Raw genomic sequence first — 21,475 nt, 5'->3', positions numbered from 1 at the left:
TGCCCCGGTTCCAGTCTGCCAGCAGGTAAGTACCCGCGTCTTCGGAGGGCAGACCAGGGGGGTTTTGTAGGGCACCGGGGGGGACACAAGCCCACACAGAAATTTCACCCTCAGCGGCGCGGGGCGGCCGGGTGCAGTGTTAGAACAAGCGTCGGGTTCGCAATGGAAGTCAATGAGGGATCAAGGGATCTCTTCAGCGCTGCAGGCAGGCAAGGGGGGGCTTCCTCGGGGAAACCTCCACTTGGGCAAGGGAGAGGGACTCCTGGGGGTCACTTCTGCAGTGAAAGTCCGGTCCTTCAGGTCCTGGGGGCTGCGGGTGCAGGGTCTTTTCCAGGCGTCGGGACTTAGGTTTCAGAGAGTCGCGGTCAGGGGAAGCCTCGGGATTCCCTCTGCAGGAGGCGCTGTGGGGGCTCAGGGGGGACAGGTTTTGGTACTCACAGTCGTAGAGTAGTCCGGGGGTCCTCCCTGAGGTGTTGGTTCTCCACCAGCCGAGTCGGGGTCGCCGGGTGCAGTGTTGCAAGTCTCACGCTTCTTGCGGGGAGATTGCAGGGTTCTGTAAAGTTGCTCCTTTGGATAAAGTTGCAGTCTTTTTGGAGCAGGTCCGCTGTCCTCGGGAGTTTCTTGTCGTCGTCGAAGCAGGGCAGTCCTCAGAGGATGCAGGGGTCGCTGGTCCCTTTGGAAGGCGTCGCTGGAGCAGAGTTCTTTGGAAGGCAGGAGACAGGCCGGTGAGTTTCTGGAGCCAAGGCAGTTGTTGTCTTCTGGTCTTCCTCTGCAGGGGTTTTCAGCTAGGCAGTCCTTCTTGTTGTTGCAGGAATCTAATTTTTCTAGGGTTCAGGGTAGCCCTTAAATACTAAATTTAAGGGCGTGTTTAGGTCTGGGGGGTTAGTAGCCAATGGCTACTAGCCCTGAGGGTGGGTACACCCTCTTTGTGCCTCCTCCCAAGGGGAGGGGGTCACAATCCTAACCCTATTGGGGGAATCCTCCATCTGCAAGATGGAGGATTTCTAAAAGTTAGAGTCACCTCAGCTCAGGACACCTTAGGGGCTGTCCTGACTGGCCAGTGACTCCTCCTTGTTATTCTCATTATTTTCTCCGGCCTTGCCGCCAAAAGTGGGGGCCGGGGCCGGAGGGGGCGGGCAACTCCACTAGCTGGAGTGTCCTGCGGTGCTGTGACAAAGGGGTGAGCCTTTGAGGCTCACCGCCAGGTGTTACAGCTCCTGCCTGGGGGAGGTGTTAGCATCTCCACCCAGTGCAGGCTTTGTTACTGGCCTCAGAGTGACAAAGGCACTCTCCCCATGGGGCCAGCAACATGTCTCTAGTGTGGCAGGCTGCTGGAACTAGTCAGCCTACACAGACAGTCGGTTAAGTTTCAGGGGGCACCTCTAAGGTGCCCTCTGGGGTGTATTTTGCAATAAAATGTACACTGGCATCAGTGTGCATTTATTGTGCTGAGAAGTTTGATACCAAACTTCCCAGTTTTCAGTGTAGCCATTATGGTGCTGTGGAGTTCGTGCAAAACAGACTCCCAGACCATATACTCTTATGGCTACCCTGCACTTACAATGTCTAAGGTTTTGTTTAGACACTGTAGGGGTACCATGCTCATGCACTGGTACCCTCACCTATGGTATAGTGCACCCTGCCTTAGGGCTGTAAGGCCTGCTAGAGGGGTGACTGACCTATACTGCATAGGCAGTGAGAGGCTGGCATGGCACCCTGAGGGGAGTGCCATGTCGACTTACTCGTTTTGTTCTGACTAGCACACACAAGCTGGCAAGCAGTGTGTCTGTGCTGAGTGAGAGGTCTCCAGGGTGGCATAAGACATGCTGCAGCCCTTAGAGACCTTCCTTGGCATCAGGGCCCTTGGTACTAGAAGTACCAGTTACAAGGGACTTATCTGGATGCCAGGGTCTGCCAATTGTGGATACAAAAGTACAGGTTAGGGAAAGAACACTGGTGCTGGGGCCTGGTTAGCAGGCCTCAGCACACTTTCAATTGTAAACATAGCATCAGCAAAGGCAAAAAGTCAGGGGGTAACCATGCCAAGGAGGCATTTCCTTACACAACCCCCCCCCCCCAAACGAAAGAGGATGAGACTAACCTTTCCCAAGAGAGTCTTCATTTTCTAAGTGGAAGAACCTGGAAAGGCCATCTGCATTGGCATGGGCAGTCCCAGGTCTGTGTTCCACTATAAAGTCCATTCCCTGTAGGGAGATGGACCACCTCAACAGTTTTGGATTTTCACCTTTCATTTGCATCAGCCATTTGAGAGGTCTGTGGTCAGTTTGAACTAGGAAGTGAGTCCCAAAGAGGTATGGTCTCAGCTTCTTCAGGGACCAAACCACAGCAAAGGCCTCCCTCTCAATGGCACTCCAACGCTGCTCCATGGGGAGTAACCTCCTGCTAATGAAAGCAACAGGCTGGTCAAGGCCATCATCATTTGTTTGGGACAAAACTGCCCCTATCCCATGTTCAGAGGCATCTGTCTGCACAATGAACTGCTTAGAATAATCTGGAGCTTTTAGAACTGGTGCTGAGCACATTGCTTGTTTCAGGGTGTCAAAGGCCTGTTGGCATTCTACAGTCCAGTTCACTTTCTTGGGCATTTTCTTGGAGGTGAGTTCAGTGAGGGCTGTCACAATGGATCCATATCCCTTCACAAACCTCCTGTAATACCCAGTCAAGCCAAGGAATGCCCTGACTTGAGTCTGGGTTTTTGGAGCTACCCAGTCCAGAATAGTCTGGATCTTGGGTTGGAGTGGCTGAACTTGGCCTCCACCTACAAGGTGGCCCAAGTAAACCACAGTTCCCTGCCCTATCTGGCATTTGGATGCCTTGATAGAGAGGCCTGCAGATTGCAGAGCCTTCAAAACATTCTTCAGGTGGACCAGGTGATCCTGCCAGGTGGAGCTAAAGACAGCAATATCATCAAGATAAGCTGTGCTAAAGGACTCCAAACCAGCAAGGACTTGATTCACCAACCTTTGGAAGGTGGCAAGGGCATTCTTCAAACCAAAGGGCATAACAGTAAACTGATAATGCCCATCAGGTGTGGAGAATGCTGTTTTCTCTTTTGCTCCAGGTGCCATTTTTATTTGCCAGTACCCTGCTGTCAAGTCAAAGGTACTTAAGAATTTGGCAGCACCTAATTTGTCTATGAGCTCATCAGCTCTAGGAATTGGATGGGCGTCTGTCTTGGTGACAGAGTTGAGCCCTCTGTAGTCCACACAAAACCTCATCTCTTTCTTTCCATCTTTGGTGTGAGGTTTGGGGACTAAGACCACTGGGCTAGCCCAGGGGCTGTCAGAGCGCTCAATTACTCCCAATTCCAGCATCTTGTGGACTTCCACCTTGATGCTTTCCTTAACATGGTCAGACTGTCTAAAAATTTTGTTTTTGACAGGCATGCTGTCTCCTGTGTCCACATCATGGGTATACAGGTGTGTCTGACCAGGGGTTAGGGAGAAGAATTCAGGAAACTGTTGTAGGACTCTCCTACAATCAGCTTGCTGTTGGCCAGAGAGGGTGTCTGAGTAGATCACTCCATCTACTGAGCCATCTTTTGGGTCTGATGACAGAAGATCAGGGAGAGGTTCACTCTCTGCCTCCTGATCCTCATCTGTTACCATCAACAGATTTACATCAGCCCTGTCATGGAAGAGCTTAAGGCGGTTCACATGGATCACCCTCTTGGGGCTCCTGCTTGTGCCCAGGTCCACCAGGTAGGCAACCTGACTCTTCCTTTCTAGCACTGGGTAAGGGCCACTCCATTTGTCCTGAAGTGCCCTGGGAGCCACAGGCTCCAGAACCCAGACTTTCTGCCCTGGTTGGAACTCAACCATTGCAGCCTTTTGGTCATACCAAAACTTCTGGAGCTGTTGGCTGGCCTCAAGGTTTTTGCTTGCCTTTTCCATGTACTCTGCCATTCTAGAGCGAAGGCCAAGTACATAGTCCACTATGTCCTGTTTAGGCTCATGAAGAGGTCTCTCCCAGCCTTCTTTAACAAGAGCAAGTGGTCCCCTTACAGGGTGACCAAACAGAAGTTCAAAGGGTGAGAATCCTACTCCCTTCTGTGGCACCTCTCTGTAAGCGAAAAGCAGACATGGCAAGAGGACATCCCATCTCCTTTTGAGCTTTTCTGGGAGCCCCATGATCATGCCTTTTAATGTCTTGTTGAATCTCTCAACTAAGCCATTAGTTTGTGGATGGTATGGTGTAGTGAATTTGTAAGTCACCCCACACTCATTCCACATGTGTTTTAGGTATGCTGACATGAAGTTGGTACCTCTGTCAGACACCACCTCCTTAGGGAAACCCACTCTGGTAAAGATACCAATGAGGGCCTTGGCTACTGCAGGGGCAGTAGTTGACCTAAGGGGAATAGCTTCAGGATACCTAGTAGCATGATCCACTACTACTAGGATATACATATTTCCTGAGGCTGTGGGAGGTTCTAGTGGACCAACTATGTCCACACCCACTCTTTCAAAGGGGACCCCCACCACTGGAAGTGGAATGAGGGGGGCCTTTGGATGCCCACCTGTCTTACCACTGGCTTTACAGGTGGGGCAGGAGAGGCAAAACTCCTTAACCTTGTGGGACATATTGGGCCAGTAGAAGTGGTTGACTAACCTCTCCCACGTCTTGGTTTGTCCCAAATGCCCAGCAAGGGGAATATCATGGGCTAAGGTCAGGATAAACTCTCTGAACGACTGAGGCACTACCACTCTCCTAGTGGCACCAGGTTTGGGGTCTCTGGCCTCAGTGTACAGGAGTCCATCTTCCCAATAGACCCTATGTGTTCCATTTGTCTTGCCCTTGGACTCTTCAGCAGCTTGCTGCCTAAGGCCTTCAAGAGAGGGACAGGTTTCTTGTCCCTTACACAGCTCCTCCCTTGAGGGTCCCCCTGGGCCTAAGAGCTCAACCTGATAAGGTTCAAGCTCCAAAGGCTCAGTTCCCTCAGAGGGCAGAACTTCTTCCTGAGAAGAGAGGTTCTCTTTTTCTGACTGTGTTGCAGTTGGTTTCCCAACTGACTTTCCTTTTCTCTTGGTAGGCTGGGCCTTTCTTCCAGACTCCAGCTCTACTTTTTCACCCTGTGCCTTGCATTGTGCTCTTGTTTTTACACACACCAGTTCAGGGATACCCAGCATGGCTGCATGGGTTTTTAGTTCTACCTCAGCCCATGCTGAGGACACCAGGTCATTTCCAAGCAGACAGTCTACTGGGATGTTTGAGGAGACCACCACCTGTTTCAGGCCATTGACCCCTCCCCATTCTAAAGTTACCATTGCCATGGGATGTGCTTTAGTCTGATTGTCAGCGTTGGTGACTGTATAGGTTTTTCCAGTCAGGTATTGGCCAGGGGAAACCAGTTTCTCTGTCACCATGGTGACACTGGCACCTGTATCCCTCAGGCCCTCTACACTTGTCCCATTAATAAAGAGCTGCTGCCTGTATTTTTGCATGTTAGGCGGCCAGGCAGCTAGTGTGGCTAAATCCACCCCACCCTCAGAGACTAGAGTAGCTTCAGTGTGGACCCTGATTTGCTCTGGGCACACTGTTGATCCCACTTGGAGACTAGCCATTCCAGTGTTACCTGGATTGGAGTTTGGAGTGGAACCTTTCTTGGGACAGGCCTTGTCTCCAGTTTGGTGTCCAGGCTGATTACAGCTACGACACCAGGCCTTTTTGGGATCAAAGTTTTTACCCTTGTACCCAGGATTGTTTTGTGAAGAGGCTCTGGGCCCACCCTCCTGTGCAGGTTTTTGGGGGCCTGTAGAAGATTCTTTACTATTTTTATTTTTGGCTGTCTCACCACCTTTCCCCTGGGGAGGTTTTGTGACCCCTTTCTTTTGGTCACCCCCTGTGGAAGTTTTGGACACCCTTGTCTTGACCCAATGGTCCGCCTTCTTTCCCAATTCTTGGGGAGAAATTGGTCCTAGGTCTACCAGATGCTGATGCAGTTTATCATTGAAACAATTACTTAACAGGTGTTCTTTCACAAATAAATTGTACAGCCCATCATAATTACTTACACCACTGCCTTGAATCCAACCATCTAGTGTTTTTACTGAGTAGTCTACAAAGTCAACCCAGGTCTGGCTCGAGGATTTTTGAGCCCCCCTGAATCTAATCCTATACTCCTCAGTGGAGAATCCAAAGCCCTCAATCAGGGTACCCTTCATGAGGTCATAAGATTCTGCATCTTTTCCAGAGAGTGTGAGGAGACTATCCCTACAGTTTCCTCTGAACACTTCCCAAAGGAGAGCACCCCAGTGAGATCTGTTCACTTTTCTGGTTACACAAGCCCTCTCAAAAGCTGTGAACCATTTGGTGATGTCATCACCATCTTCATATTTAGTTACAATCCCTTTAGGGATTTTCAACATGTCAGGAGAATCTCTGACCCTATTTATGTTGCTGCCACCATTGATGGGTCCTAGGCCCATCTCTTGCCTTTCCCTTTCTATGGCTAGGATCTGTCTTTCCAAAGCCAATCTTTTGGCCATCCTGGCTAACTGGATGTCCTCTTCACTGGAGTTATCCTCAGTGATTTCAGAGTTGTTGGCCCCTCCTGTGAGGAAACCAGCATCTCTGACTATTATTTGTGGAGTCAGGGCTTGAGAGGCCCTGTTCTCCCTAAATAGGACTGGTAGGGGGGAATTTTCCTCCAAGTCACTATCTTCATCCTCTGTGTTGCCATCCTCAGAGGGGTTGGCTTTTTCAAACTCTGCCAAAAGCTCCTGGAGCTGTACTTTGGTAGGTTTGGAGCCCATTGCTATTTTCTTTAGTTTACAGAGTGACCTTAGCTCTCTCATCTGTAGATGGAGGTAAGGTGTGGTGTCGAGTTCCACCACATTCACATCTGTGCTAGACATTATGCTTCTAAAAGTTGGAATACTTTTTAAGAAACTAAACTGGTTCTAGAATCTAATTCAAACTTTTAACAAACTTTTAAACTCTAAAAGAAATGCTAAACAGGATCTAACACAAGGCCCTAGCAGGTCTTTTAAGAATTTAGAAAACTTTTCAAATTGCAAAAATCAATTTCTAATGACAATTTTGGAATTTGTCGTGTGATCAGGTATTGGCTGAGTAGTCCAGCAAATGCAAAGTCTTGTACCCCACCGCTGATCCACCAATGTAGGAAGTTGGCTCTGTATGTGCTATTTCAAAGTAAGGAATAGCATGCACAGAGTCCAAGGGTTCCCCTTAGAGGTAAAATAGTGGTAAAAATAGATAATACTAATGCTCTATTTTGTGGTAGTGTGGTCGAGCAGTAGGCTTATCCAAGGAGTAGTGTTAAGCATTTGTTGTACATACACATAGACAATAAATGAGGTACACACACTCAGAGACAAATCCAGCCAATAGGTTTTGTTATAGAAAAATATCTTTTCTTAGTTTATTTTAAGAACCACAGGTTCAAATTTAACATGTAATATCTTGTTTGAAAGGTATTGCAGGTAAGTACATTAGGAACTTTGAATCATTTCAATTGCATGTATACTTTTCAAGTTATTCACAAATAGCTATTTCAAAAGTGGACACAGTGCAATTTTCACAGTTCCTGGGGGAGGTAAGTATTTGTTAGTTTTACCAGGTAAGTAAGACACTTACAGGGTTCAGTTCTTGGTCCAAGGTAGCCCACCGTTGGGGGTTCAGAGCAACCCCAAAGTTACCACACCAGCAGCCCAGGGCCGGTCAGGTGCAGAGTTCAAAGTGGTGCCCAAAACGCATAGGCTCCAATGGAGAGAAGGGGGTGCCCCGGTTCCAGTCTGCCAGCAGGTAAGTACCCGCGTCTTCGGAGGGCAGACCAGGGGGGTTTTGTAGGGCACCGGGGGGGACACAAGCCCACACAGAAATTTCACCCTCAGCGGCGCGGGGCGGCCGGGTGCAGTGTTAGAACAAGCGTTGGGTTCGCAATGGAAGTCAATGAGGGATCAAGGGATCTCTTCAGCGCTGCAGGCAGGCAAGGGGGGGCTTCCTCGGGGAAACCTCCACTTGGGCAAGGGAGAGGGACTCCTGGGGGTCACTTCTGCAGTGAAAGTCCGGTCCTTCAGGTCCTGGGGGCTGCGGGTGCAGGGTCTTTTCCAGGCGTCGGGACTTAGGTTTCAGAGAGTCGCGGTCAGGGGAAGCCTCGGGATTCCCTCTGCAGGCGGCGCTGTGGGGGGTCAGGGGGGACAGGTTTTGGTACTCACAGTCGTAGAGTAGTCCGGGGGTCCTCCCTGAGGTGTTGGTTCTCCACCAGCCGAGTCGGGGTCGCCGGGTGCAGTGTTGCAAGTCTCACGCTTCTTGCGGGGAGATTGCAGGGTTCTGTAAAGTTGCTCCTTTGGATAAAGTTGCAGTCTTTTTGGAGCAGGTCCGCTGTCCTCGGGAGTTTCTTGTCGTCGTCGAAGCAGGGCAGTCCTCAGAGGATGCAGGGGTCGCTGGTCCCTTTGGAAGGCGTCGCTGGAGCAGAGTTCTTTGGAAGGCAGGAGACAGGCCGGTGAGTTTCTGGAGCCAAGGCAGTTGTTGTCTTCTGGTCTTCCTCTGCAGGGGTTTTCAGCTAGGCAGTCCTTCTTGTTGTTGCAGGAATCTAATTTTTCTAGGGTTCAGGGTAGCCCTTAAATACTAAATTTAAGGGCGTGTTTAGGTCTGGGGGGTTAGTAGCCAATGGCTACTAGCCCTGAGGGTGGGTACACCCTCTTTGTGCCTCCTCCCAAGGGGAGGGGGTCACAATCCTAACCCTATTGGGGGAATCCTCCATCTGCAAGATGGAGGATTTCTAAAAGTTAGAGTCACCTCAGCTCAGGACACCTTAGGGGCTGTCCTGACTGGCCAGTGACTCCTCCTTGTTATTCTCATTATTTTCTCCGGCCTTGCCGCCAAAAGTGGGGGCCAGGGCCGGAGGGGGCGGGCAACTCCACTAGCTGGAGTGTCCTGCGGTGCTGTGACAAAGGGGTGAGCCTTTGAGGCTCACCGCCAGGTGTTACAGCTCCTGCCTGGGGGAGGTGTTAGCATCTCCACCCAGTGCAGGCTTTGTTACTGGCCTCAGAGTGACAAAGGCACTCTCCCCATGGGGCCAGCAACATGTCTCTAGTGTGGCAGGCTGCTGGAACTAGTCAGCCTACACAGACAGTCGGTTAAGTTTCAGGGGGCACCTCTAAGGTGCCCTCTGGGGTGTATTTTGCAATAAAATGTACACTGGCATCAGTGTGCATTTATTGTGCTGAGAAGTTTGATACCAAACTTCCCAGTTTTCAGTGTAGCCATTATGGTGCTGTGGAGTTCGTGCAAAACAGACTCCCAGACCATATACTCTTATGGCTACCCTGTACTTACAATGTCTAAGGTTTTGTTTAGACACTGTAGGGGTACCATGCTCATGCACTGGTACCCTCACCTATGGTATAGTGCACCCTGCCTTAGGGCTGTAAGGCCTGCTAGAGGGGTGACTGACCTATACTGCATAGGCAGTGAGAGGCTGGCATGGCACCCTGAGGGGAGTGCCATGTCGACTTACTCGTTTTGTTCTGACTAGCACACACAAGCTGGCAAGCAGTGTGTCTGTGCTGAGTGAGAGGTCTCCAGGGTGGCATAAGACATGCTGCAGCCCTTAGAGACCTTCCTTGGCATCAGGGCCCTTGGTACTAGAAGTACCAGTTACAAGGGACTTATCTGGATGCCAGGGTCTGCCAATTGTGGATACAAAAGTACAGGTTAGGGAAAGAACACTGGTGCTGGGGCCTGGTTAGCAGGCCTCAGCACACTTTCAATTGTAAACATAGCATCAGCAAAGGCAAAAAGTCAGGGGGTAACCATGCCAAGGAGGCATTTCCTTACAACTGTATGACATGGAGTGGAGTGGCACTGTATGTCATGGAGTGACATTGTGTTTCGTAGAGTGTCATTGTGTGGCATGTAGTAGAGTAGAGTGGCACTGTTTGGAGTGGAATTTTGTGGCGTGGAGGGGCATTATATGGCATGACTAGAATTGCAAAGTGGGTCGTGAAGTGGCATTGTGTGGCATGGAGTGGCACTGAGTGGAGTAGAGTGGCACTGTGTGGCATGGAGTAAAGTGAAGTGGCATTGTGGAGGGTGGACTGTCATTGTGCGGCATAGATTGGCATTGGGTGTAGTGGAGTGGGACCGTGTGGTGTGGAAAGGCATTGTGTGCCAAGTAGTGAAAAGGCCTTGTGTGGTGTGGAGCAGCACTGAGTGGAGTGGCATTGGGTGGAGTGGTGTTGAGTGAGGTGGCACTGTGTGACATGGAGAGAAGTAGAGTGGCATTGTTTTGAGTGGAATGGCAGAGTGTGGAATGGCAGAGTGTGGAATGGCGTGGATTGGCACTGAGTAGAGTGGCATTATATGGTGTGGAGTTGCATTGTGTGGAGTGGGAAGGAGGGAAGTGGCATTGTGTGGTGTGGCACTGAGTGGAGTTGATTGATACTTTGTGGAGGGGCACTGCACGGCATTGAGTGGAGTGGCCTTAATTGGTATGGAGTAGAATGTCACTGTGTGGTGTGGCATTGTGTGGCACGGAGTAGAGTGAAATTGCATTGTGTGGAGTGGTACTGTGTTTTGTGGAGTGCCACTGTATAGTGTGGAGTGGCAGTGTGTGGCATGGAGTAGCGTAGCCTTGTGTGGTGTGGAGAGGGAGAGCGTGGAGCGGAGGGGCATTGTGTGGCGTGCAGTGGTACTGAGTGGAGCAGCACTGAGTGAGTGAAGTAGCATTCAGCAGAGTAGAGTGGCATTGCGTGGAATGGAGAGGCACTGCATGGAGTGGAGTGACACTGGGTGAAGTAGAGTGGCATTGTGTGGACTTTCATTGGGTGGAGTGGTATTGTGTGGCGTGGCACTGAGTGACGTGCAGTGTCATTGTGCAACTTGGAGTGGTACTGAGTGGAGTGGCATTGTGTGGTGTGGACTGAGGTGGCATCGCATGGCATGGAGGGGCACTGCCTGGCGTAGACCTGAGAGACATTGTGTAGAGTGCAGTGACACTGTGTGGAGAGGAGTTGCATTGTGTGGAGTGCAGTGATATTTTGTGGCGTGCAGTGGAGTAACATTACATGGCGTCGAGTGGTATGAAAAGGTACTTGAGTTGCCACTGAATTGCCTTATCGTGCTTCAAAGACTTGTCGGGGCTGGTAAGTGCTATATAAATGGAATTATAATACAATACAACACGACTGCAATTATCTTAACCTACAATCTATTTAAACATCAGATGCAGAGAAGGAGAAAGTGGGTGTGAAAAGGCAAGGCTATATAAATGCAATTATAATACCATACAATATGTCACCAATGTTCTCGACCTATGATCTATGTAAACATCGGATGCCGGTAAGAAGCAACAGGGACGGGAAGAATAAAGAAAATAGGACCCGAATCACACCTAGCAGTGGATGGAATTTGGATGAAAACAGGAAGTGGTATCAGCAAGCACTGGCCAATTAGGAGGCAGAAAAAAAGAGTGACAATTACGCCGACGATAGTAGGCAATGGGCGAGTTCCAAGCCCCTTCGAGTAAGCAAAACCTCTTACAGCGACAGCACATGCGGCAGGCGAGACCTAAAAATTATTATTTTATGGATGTGCAGCCAATGAAGGTCTCTAAACTGACAGGCAATTGGTTGATGTCTGGTTTTTTTTTTAGGTTTTACCTGGCTCGCCATTCTGCACAATCTGCAATCTTTGAATGGAATATTGGGGAGTCCACGTGTAGGGAGTTCCCGCAGTCCAGTCTTGAAGTAAGCAAGACATTGATAACAGTTCTGACGAAAGAAAGAGTTGGGTGGCTGAAAGGCGTGGGGACTATCTGCGCCGCAGGGGCCTGCGTTAGGCCCCTGGCCTTGCCTCCCAGGGACCCAGAGATTCACAGAGGCATTACATACAGCATCAATGACAGAATCACAGGCGCAAGGCGTCAGAAACAAACACCCTCACAGACATATAGCGTTGCACCGTTCAAGGATCGAATATGCACTGAAATTGGAAGGTTACGAATGCTAATTGTATGCACAGGGTTCAGGGCCCATTTACATCTGCTGTGTGGCCAAGACCTACCTTCTAGAGGGCCCACAAGATCCAGTACTCGTCGGCTGAAGCCAGGACAGCGGCTCCGGGTGCGGATGTGAAAGCTGGGGAGAGTCCCGCCAGAGCAGCCCCCTGGCAACAACACAGCACAAGCTTCCAAACATGACTCATATCTCAGCCACATGGTACGTCCTCTGGGAGGCAGGGATGGGAGTGTGGAGAGGAGGCTGGTGGGACGCCACACCCACAGCAGCGATGGAGTGGTAGATAGGGGGAATGGGGATGGTGGTCTAGCAGAGCCGCGGGGGGTAGTGGCACAACGGGGGGAGCAAAGCAGAGTGAGCCGTTAAGGTCATAGCGACATGGCAGCAGGGTGAGGGGACAGTGTGCGGGCTTCAGCCGCGGAGGAGGGGCAAGCCCCACCGTGCACCATTCTGAAGTGCGATAAAAGAGGAGAGATGAGATCAACAGGAAATAAGTTCACGCTGAAAAGCCCAGTAAACGAACGAACGGCCAGATCCGAACATCCCCTACAACTCCAACTCGGTTACTGATAAAGTTTCCTCTTCAAAATGAGATCCAGTTAAGAAACCAACCCAGCATGAAGCGCTCTAAGTCTCGCAAGCGGTATGGAAAGCGCTATATAATATATCCCATATCAAGAAACGCTCAGTACCTATGGATAAGCAGATGTCACTCGGTGTATGTGTCGCTGAAGGCCACAGCTCCTCTGGCCAGCAGGGCTCGGTGCATATCCAGGCCCCAGCCCGCTCCTCCAGACCCCCCCGTGCCGCCCGGGAAGCCCCGTCACTGTTTCCAGTGGTATTTCCAATGTGTGGGAGTGGGAAGAGATTCCAGGGAAACACTGAAACAATTAACCAAGCAGAGCAATCCTCCTCCCTACTCAAAAACAGATGATGTGATACAGGCTGGGCCCTCATAACTTCCAGCAGAGACGTGCCCACACCGGGAAAAGCGGGGCCAGACGCGAGCGCGCTAAAAGAGAGAGCGCGCGCGCGAGAGAGACAGACAGACAGACAGACAGACAGAGAGAGAGAGAAAGAGAGAGAATGGAATATAGGAGGAGTGAGAGGGAAGTTCAGTGCGGCCTAGGTTGGGGAGGGAGAGAGATAAAAAGAGTGAGTTTAAATAAGGGAGACGGGTGGAGGGCAAGAGAAGAGAGGGGTTGGAGGTAGACTTGATAAAGAAAGGGATAAGACGAAGGGAGGGAACGATGGAGAAACTGGGAATGCAAGAAACTTCGCCCAACAGAATTCTTTCCCAGAGTCACAAAAATCCCCAGACACACAGAATGTAGAACATCAGGTCCACTTTCTCAGACTGCCCAAATATGCGGAAAGCGCTGCTGCCATAATAAGCAATTCTCCAGAAGAACCGCCATCTCTACGGAGTTAAAAACATGAACGCACTGTCGAAAGCATGCAAAAACAGAAACCAGCATTGGCAGAAAAGCTGCAGAATACTTGCCAGCCACGGACACTGGCAGAGGTTGCAATGTCACGTGCAAAACCGCGGCAATATTTTGGAATCCAAAGGTTTTAGTAACATACCACGTGACCAGTTGGACGCACTATTAGGCATTATTAAGTGGTGAAGCAAGACAGAGGCAGGAAAAGGGGGAACAGAAAAGGGTGAGGTGGGGTAAAATAGGGCAAGAGATGGCTAATGTTAGGGCAAAAAACAGGAGGAGACAGAGAACAGGGTGAAACTTGGCAAAGATCCAAGTCCAGGGATACAAACATTAATTTCGTAAATTTCGGGTGAAGACATTAAGGGAATTTGTGGTAGACACATGGGGCATCCACATCTCTGCTGCCTTTGATTATTGGGACTTGGTAGAAAAACTTTAAACTTGAACTGAAGATCTCAAAAGGCATTGGTGTACATTTTAAGGGAGGCTGTTTCTCAAGAAAAGAGTTGCTCTACGGAGCACATATGTTTGTTTCATTGTTCAAAACGACTGAATATGTTGCCTCCACAATCTCTTTGATTTCGTAGAGAGCGGAAGATGTGACGGCTTCAGATCACATGCCAAGGCATAAATAAGAGGAAGGGAGTTTGTCTCTGAGGGCCAACTTTATCAGTCTTACAACTTTCTCCATTACTTAGGTGGAGCAACAACTCACTGTGAAATGACGGGACTCCTGGACCTCACACACAAAGGCCAGTGCTTCCCAAACAGACCAAACTCTTAACAAACTCACTAACAACCACGCACAACAAACTTAGTAATCTCTTACTCGATGGTGTAGTCAGAGGCACAATGGTTTTATAACACTTGTACATTGCCTAGACTTCCCAAGTTCACCTGAGTGGAGAGAGGAAGCCACTGTGAAGAGCAAACATGGGGAGTGACTGGATGACATTTCCATGCCCTGTTCAGCGTGAGAGCTGCCGCAGACAGGCCTAAAGATGAGGTCATGATGTGCTAAGAAGTGCAGATTCCATTGTTCAATCTAGGTTCAATTAGAGAATTGATAGCTGCAACTCTTCCAATGGGCAGGAGGTGTGCCAGAATTGTCTGCAGCATTCAGAACACCGATATCTGCAATAGACCTGCGAGGTCCACACTGAGCTTAATTGCAAGATGTATTTGTTCTCTTAAGTGGTATTCACTAAAGCAGGTGGTTTCCCTGTCTCTGCAGTCTGAAGGAACAGGTTCATTGCCCCTCTCTCATGCCACAACCTTCATCATAATCCTATTTAAATTAAGTTTTAGGCAGAGATTTCCCAATCAGTTGTTCACTGTCAACTTACACAGTGACAAATTTTGTTAAACAATCCCCTATCAGCATGTGTGTCATCTCCTGACATATACAAGAGGCAGCTCTTGTATCAGGTGCAACGCTCCAGAAGCTCATCATATATATTACATACGCTTGACGACTGCATGAAGCCTGTAGAAATCCATAGGTCCAAGCTTTAGGTTCAGAGCGGTAAAGTGGTTTGACAACTTTTTGAGCGCGGTCTATAAAGAAGGATTCAAACCAGGGAAGTAAAAGGCCACCCAACACAATCTTTTAAAGGCGTTTTAGGAGATCAATATGTGCGACAAATTCAGATAACTAAAATTTCCAACTAATCCAGTGTACTCCACTGTCAACATCTGACATCATTCTCAAGTCATCAAGTACTGAGACAAAAAACACCTAGAAATCATTAAGGGTATCAGTAGAGATTAAGTTGTCTGCATGTTTTTTGGGAACCATCGCCTCAAGCATCTTTGAAGGGGCTCGGACAAGAGACATGGCCCTGAATTAGTGTTGGGCAGTGATGGAAAAATATCTGGTTTATAAAGTAAGTGCTAAATCAAGAGAGGAATCCAAGAGCGCAATTGTTTCCATCATATAAATAATAGGGTGTACGAAATTCTCTATTGGGATTATTCTCAGAATGCAGTACTTTCTCTAGAAATCTAGGAATTTTCCATTACCAAGTAAATCGAAATTAGATTGAAAGGTTGGAAGTTGGCTGGGTTGGCATGGTACACATCAGGATTCTTCAGTAAGGCACAAAACATGACAAAATAAAAAAACAAAACACAGGATAACTGTTAGGGAAAGTACTTATCTCAACAAACATTTCATCTGTTCCGGAGCCTTGCCTGCTGTTTGTGTTTTCTTTGCGTCACTCTGAGGAGGGTTGGAAAAGAGGTTTCCCTAACAATAACTCGCCCTATCAGTATTGAGGTATTAACAATATACCTCAGTCAAGGTCCCACAAAAGAAAGAATCTGTTGAAGTGTTTATACCGCCGAAGGACTGAGAGGTGACCCCGAGTCAGGAGATGCCACATGTGCGTTCAGGTGACTCTTCAAAATGACCAAAAGTGAAGATGAAAGGAGGGGAGATCATGACAACCAATTTAGGAACTTGATATTTAAGAGCAATGTTGCTGCCCTTGATATTTTCTACCATGCGATAAACAGAAAGTAAAAGTTGATCACAAACATTATATTTATACTATTATGACTAGCTTCAGAAGGAGATGGCTCATACTACCATTACCTTTTTGTTGAATGGTCACCATCTAAATGTGGGTAGAGCATTAGATGTTTCAAGCTTTCCTGAGGTTGTTTTCATAGGACCCGTAGGGTCCTATAAGGAGTGCAAGAATCTTGAATAAAAGTATTCAGCAGGTAGCGTTCACATCTTCCACCTTAAATTTCCATTTCAGAAACGCAGAAGAAAATAAAGGTGCCAATGTGAGACTTATCAGGGTGATCTTATGTTTAAGAGGAGAAACCACAACCAGAGTTGATTCTGATCCAATTGAAAAACAAGCAATATGGCTCAGGGCAATTATTTAAACCTTTTACTAAGCAGAGGAGTGGCAATTTATAAATCATTAAAATAGTTCGTTTTTGAAAAAGGTTTTCTGTGAGGATGTTGAAAATAGAGGCTTAGCACCACAAACTGCAGAAAGGAAATGCATCAATAATCAGTCTAAACCAGTGGTCTCCAAACTTTTTAATGCCACGCCCCCCAGTTGAAAAATAAAAATCCTTGGGGCCCCCCTCAGAATTCTTCGCAATTATTTTATAAAGATTGCAATGTTTAAATATGTCTAGATCTATTTAAACAGTGCCGTTATGTACTGTTACCTTTTTAAAAATGCAATAACATGCTTCTGCTTAAAACAAAGCCCTGTTATCTGTAAAATGTTTCTTTTGGCCAGAGCCTGGGGCCTCCCTGGGATCACTTGAAGCCCCCCTGGGGGCCACTGCTAAAGTAGGAACACAGGGCCGGACTGGCTGTGGCAGGCATCGGGCGTTTCCCCAGGAAGGGTGGGGGGGCTCGAAGGGTAGGGGCTGGTTTTTGAGTGGTGCTGCTATATCGACCCCAGTAACAAGAGCAGCAGTTCTTCACTCTTCACCCCCCCCCCCCCCCCCCCCCCAACGGCTGGTCTGACAAGGTTGCCAGGGCTGCTTTGCATTCCCAGTCCAGCCCTGAAGAGACAAGGCATGGTGGTGGTGATGGTGGTGCGGGGCGAAAATGATGTAATTTGTATCCTGTGGTACGAGAGGGCCCAGTAACTGATGTTCATTATTCAAAATAATCACATGTGCGGCTAGTTCAATAGGAGTGGACTCCAGGGGAGGGGATAGTGGGAGTGTTTCACCTAAGATATGAGTTCCGAGTTTATAATCTTATTTATTGTAAAATAAAAGTGGAAGTAAAGTTATACAATTGGACTGACCACATGCCACTTTAGCCAGTGAAGAGGAGACAGTGAGACACTCATGTGTGACGGTGCGGTTAGGTGAAACAGAGCTGTCGTGGTGTCACTGTCTTGGGGATCAGCCGGCCCCTGCTCTGGAGATCAGGGACCAGCTGTTATCATGATCAGTGGCACGGTGTGCAGTGCCATGGTGATCAAGCCTGCAATGCCCTGGATGTCAGTCATAGGTATCCCTAACAATCAGTCATCTCTTGCCCTGGCGACCACACACACTATTCCCTGATGATGAGACACGAAGCACTGATGGTCAGGCACACTTTGCTCTAGTGATGAGGCACAATTCACCCCGAAATGCAGCTGTCAGTAGCTCATCTGAACAGACATACTCTGCACTGGTGATCAGGCACATTTAGCCAGACAATCTGGATAGCTTCTCTTGTGCTCGGGCTAGTAAAGCTCTTTTATCCAGGCGCGCATTTTCTAGTAAACAAGCACAGAATGTCAGGGTTATCAGGCACAACCAATCCTAGTGGTACACAATGCTCTTGTGATCAGACACACATTTAGTCAGTAGATAAACCCTGTCCTTCTGATAAATCATAATGTCCCTTAGTGAGCAGGCATATGACGCGCAGACACTCATGCACCCACAAAATGTTAATCAGATAAATAGTAACCCGGATATGAAAGCCCAGCTGCCATGGCGATCAGACACATGCCACCTTGGTGACCAGGCCCTTAGTAACATATGCCTGATCGTATGTGATTGACCGGCCACCCTACTGGCATGGTAACCATCCGTGCCTTCTTCGTAGTGGTGAACAGGTCTACTTCAGATTCGCACTTGTGATCATGCACAATGCGCCCAGGTGATTAGGCACTCGCTGCTGAGGTGATTATTCACACACTATCCAAATGATCAGACACTTGTTGCCCTGAAGATCCAGCACAATGTTCTGGATCTCAGACATACCATACCCAAAAATCCTGTACCATATGTCCTGCTGATCAGAAACGTTTTGCCCATGTAATACGGTAAACAATGATCGGTCAATTAGGCACATGTTGTCTTGATGAATAATCAAAGCTAGATGTCATCAGGCAGATGTTACTCTTGTGACCAAGAACACATTGTCATCAAGAGCAGTCAAACTCATCTTTTATGACCCAGAACATACTGCCCTGGTGATCAGGTCCAATAGGCCCTAGTGAACCGGCACCACTTTTTCCTGTGTGATCAGACACACTGTGGTACTATGGGCAGGCACATTTATCCCCTCATGATCAGGAACATTTGGTTTAGCCATCAGGCACACTTTGCCCTTGTGAACAAGCACGCTGCGACCTGGTCTATTATGCCAAGTGATTAGACGCCCTTACCCCTGTGATCAGACACACTATGATGTTATAGACATTCGTGTCCTGGCACATTTTGCTTTGGTCATCGGGCACACTTTGCTCTTGTGAACAGGCATGTTTTGCTCAGGTGATCAGGTGCAGATTACTCTGGATATCATGCATCAAAACCTGCTGATCAGGCGAAGCCTCTCCATGTGACTAAGCACAACTTGCCCTGGTGATCTGGTGTACTCAGTATCCTGGTGATTTAACTCACACTGACCTGGCGATCACAGGAGGGGCCCTAGTGAGCAGTCGCTCACTACCCTGTAGATCAGTTACACACTGCTTGTGCACCCTGGCCAAGCTGTCCTGGTGACTTGGCACACTTTCGCCTTGTGATGAGGTACAAGGTGACCTGCACAACATCTCATATCGGTATCCGCCATAAAGTAATCTGTTGATCACTCACAGATTGGTCTGCCGATAAAGGACCTATTGCCCCGGTGATCAGGCGCATGGAACATACATGTATAGCTCTGCTAACAGGCTACTGCACTGAAAAGCAAATACTTGCACAACGTTACATTTGAAAGAAGATCCGGTTCAGGGGACAAGTGAGACCCGCCCCGCTACTGTTGTACATTGGTTATGTATGGCTCCCATACGCAGCAACAACATAATCAATCCAATTATTCACTGCTCTGATATCATAACAATGAAACACCACACTGTGTTCACTGCTGTGGGAAAAAATATAGTTGAACTGGTCTCTGCTTCCTAAAAGCAAAGGAGGCTTCACTAGGCCTACCACAAAAGGGCACATCGGTTTAAAGCAAAAATGCATTTTCAACACACGGTCTGAAGAGCAAAACAATACCCCCGTTTAGACAAATAAAGAAAAAGGCCGACTTTTCAAATGAAAGAAAATTATTTTAAGCTGCAATAAAGTATAAAACGTTCAGCACATACTAGTCAACAGCTGAAATGCTGCACTTCTTATTGGTAACAGAAAAACATTTTTTTATTTGAAGAGTGTACATTAACAAGAGCATTAAAAATACTCTCCACACTCGCCTCGAACACTGAGAAAAAAACATGAACTAATGCATTTTGAAGTGCAAACATTTAAACAAAGACATTGGTTTGTGAATAAAATGCACGGAAAGACAGACGGTTACACCCAAACAGAAAGTGGGAGAGGCTAAAATACGCCTGTGGGCTGAACCAACATATGAAAGACTATTTCCAAAGCCCATCGCCCAAGGTTCCTGAGTAAAAGAGGCCTATGGCTAAGGTACATTGAAACAATGACTCTAGAGTATGTTTAGAATATAATATATCCTAAATGAATGGCACAGGTGGGATTACACGTTAAATCTTAAAATGTACACAGGTAATCAGAAAGCAACTCCTGGTCACAGTATACACGTGAGATATTTACAGCATGCTACCCACCAGAAATAGAACATTTGTAAAGATAGCCAACCTCTCCGTTTATGCATCATTTCTGAGCCTTGTCAGCAGACTAACCGAGAAGCATAAACTATCCTTTGAAAATGTGCATATGGCTGCCATCTCTCCTTGTGCCCCAAGACCCCACCATATTGGGGACTTCATGTCAGCGCATCGTACAGAGGTATATTGCCTGACATAAATATTGTGTCCTAAATATTGTTTACAAGAAAATTGCTCCACTGGGTGTAGATTTTCTAAGATTAACTCCACCTGGCACAATATTTTTAAGGATGACATTTATGACATGGGATTTATGCCAGACAGTAGCCTGACAACAATATTTCTAAACCATACCCATATTGGGCTGATCACATTTAAGTTCTGAGAGACAAATAAAAGATGCAGTATGACACAATGTTATGAAGTTAAAACCTAGTGATGTGGACAACTTATAACCATATTCCACACGTATGTATTTTTCTTCTTAGTAACCATGTAAATCAGTTTCACAGCTTCCTTTTTAATGATCTCGGCCAGTTGTTTACTCACACCCAGATTCCCACTTCCCACCGGTATACATACATCATAACCAATCATGAAAAATCGGGGTACTTTCCCACCTTCATTTTCCAAAAGCCAAAAACTAGTCTTGGTTTTAGCACAGATGCATAGGTTTGGCCACAGAGTGTGCGATATCATTTAATATTTTCCTGAAGTTGAGATGGAGCTAAAATGATGACATCAGGAACAAAAGACAAAATATATTTTATTCCCGCTAAATCTCGTGTAAAAAATAAACACGTGGCAATGTCGTACTGCTAGACTTTTAAAAGCTGTTCACCAATAGACCAAGCCCTCGTGCTAAATCCCAATATAGAAAATATGACAAAATTCAACTTTTGGGCTGTCCCTAAGGCAGGTCATGTTCTTTAACTTTAACTACTGGCATCAATATACAGCGATACTTATAGTTGGTGTTATCCACTTGAGGGACTGAAAGAGATAATAGGGGCTAAAGATGACCACCCTTCTATTAAAGTAATCTGCACCGCAAGAGCTATGAGCAGTTGTTGTTGGCCTATAAGAAAACCGGGAGATTTCCTGAAAAGTTAGTGCACTGGAAAGCCCAGCAGTCACCAGTGCGGGGTAGGAGTCGGGGGATATATTTGTGATCGGGGGCTGGGTTGTTATAATTTCGTTTTTTTCCAATATAGTGCATCCTACTGCAGTTTTAATGTCTCATAACTGCATTTCTAGTGTCTCAAGAACAGGGACTGCCCAACTCAATGGTACTCCTTTTTTAAATATGTTTTTATTAGCATTTAAGTCAACAATGCAAAATACAATACAAAAGATTCCTCGGGCAAGGCATGCAGCAAAGGCAGTTTACACAACCGTTAGAGGGACCAGTAACTGCCTGTATAACATGGTAAAGACAGTGGAACGGGGTCTTCAA

The 21,475-nt window shown here is 47.6% G+C and overlaps 1 protein-coding gene across 7 annotated transcripts in view; it reads right to left on the bottom strand.

Annotated features, from left to right (window-relative positions):
- The window catches only part of SORBS3 (sorbin and SH3 domain containing 3), a 293,967-nt gene that overhangs the window by 255,860 nt on the left and 16,632 nt on the right, over nucleotides 1-21,475 (bottom strand). Inside the window, exon 1 of one of the 7 annotated variants that reach the window (XM_069214035.1) lies at nucleotides 12,698-12,832. The exons of 2 other annotated variants lie outside the window; for them this stretch is intronic. The gene's annotated coding sequence lies outside the window, so the exon portion shown is untranslated. Of the gene's footprint in view, nucleotides 1-12,051; nucleotides 12,313-12,697; nucleotides 12,833-21,475 lie in introns of those variants that run through there. 4 more of the 7 variants (XM_069214031.1, XM_069214038.1, XM_069214040.1 and 1 more) reach the window with 4 other exon arrangements.

This window comes from Pleurodeles waltl, chromosome 11 (genome assembly GCF_031143425.1).
Source record: "Pleurodeles waltl isolate 20211129_DDA chromosome 11, aPleWal1.hap1.20221129, whole genome shotgun sequence".
NCBI classification, from domain to species: Eukaryota; Metazoa; Chordata; class Amphibia; order Caudata; family Salamandridae; genus Pleurodeles; species Pleurodeles waltl.
Note: the sequence above shows the minus strand (reverse complement) of the source record. Positions and strands in the feature narration are given on the sequence as shown.